Here is a 686-nt window from a genome sequence, read left to right on the forward strand (position 1 = left end):
ATATCCTAATGACTTAGGACATTAAAGAAATACTCTACATAGTACTTCTAACATTTTTTAAGCCATTTTTTAAAATTATTTTTCATAGGATAAAATATTTTTTGTAGTATAATTTAAATAAATTTATTAAAAAAATTTATTAAAAAATATTCATGAGCTATTAAAAATGGACAGAAAAATATTGTATGGAATTCGAATTGATAGCTCATTAATATTTTAAAGAAATCTCGTAATTAAATATTTTGTTAGCTTTTTTTTAACGTATGAAATAAAATATATATTTTTTAATTTTTAAATTATTAAATTTTTTAATAAATTTTTTAATAAAATTTTTTTAATAAATTATTAATTTTTTAACAGTATAATTCGAATTATACCATGAATTACTGTGTGTAATTCGAACCAAGCTAGTTCGAATTAGTGTGTGCGTGTGTTTGTGTATAATTCGAACCCAGCTGGTTCGAAATTATGTAGAAATGGAGTTCGAATTTAGCTGGTTCGAACTACATATAAACGTGCATTGGTGGATTCATGAAACAGTTTTCGTTTTGGCTTATTCACGTAAATTATTTTCTCCCTTAGCTTATTTCTGTTTTTTGCCCTAATTTTTTTATAATATAAATTATGATTCCATTAAAAAAAATAAAAATAAAAATTAATCATAGGTATTAATAAAATCACGTTGG

The sequence above is a fragment of the Arachis ipaensis genome, chromosome B05, assembly GCF_000816755.2.
Source record: "Arachis ipaensis cultivar K30076 chromosome B05, Araip1.1, whole genome shotgun sequence".
NCBI classification, from domain to species: domain Eukaryota; kingdom Viridiplantae; phylum Streptophyta; class Magnoliopsida; order Fabales; family Fabaceae; genus Arachis; species Arachis ipaensis.